The sequence below is a fragment of the Anarrhichthys ocellatus genome, unplaced genomic scaffold (assembly GCF_004355925.1).
Source record: "Anarrhichthys ocellatus isolate YVR2014 unplaced genomic scaffold, GSC_Weel_1.0 scaffold3173, whole genome shotgun sequence".
Taxonomy (NCBI): domain Eukaryota; kingdom Metazoa; phylum Chordata; class Actinopteri; order Perciformes; family Anarhichadidae; genus Anarrhichthys; species Anarrhichthys ocellatus.
The window spans coordinates 5,461-6,140 of NW_022283147.1; positions in this window are offsets into that span (position 1 = coordinate 5,461).

Genomic DNA, 680 nt, shown 5'->3' on the forward strand with positions numbered 1-680 from the left:
GATCATTGATGCGATCATTGAGATCATTGATGCGATCATTGAAATCATTGATGCGATCATTGAGATCATTGATGAGATCATTGATGCGATCATTGAGATCATTGATGCGATCATTGAGATCATTGAAATCATTGATGCGATCATTGAGATCATTGATGAGATCATTGAGATCATTGATGCGATCATTGAAATCATTGATGCGATCATTGAAATCATTGATGCGATCATTGATGCGATCATTGATGCGATCATTGATGCGATCATTGATGCGATCATTGAGATCATTGATGCGATCATTGAGATCATTGATGAGATCATTGAGATCATTGATGAGATCATTGATGCGATCATTGAGATCATTGATGCGATCATTGAGATCATTGATGAGATCATTGAGATCATTGATGCGATCATTGAGATCATTGATGAGATCATTGATGAGATCATTGAGATCATTGATGAGATCATTGAGATCATTGATGAGATCATTGATGCGATCATTGAGATCATTGATGCGATCATTGAGATCATTGATGCGATCATTGAGATCAATGATGCGATCATTGAGATCATTGATGAGATCATTGAGATCATTGATGAGATCATTGATGCGATCATTGAGATCATTGATGCGATCATTGATGCGATCATTGAGATCATTGATGCGATCATTGAGATCA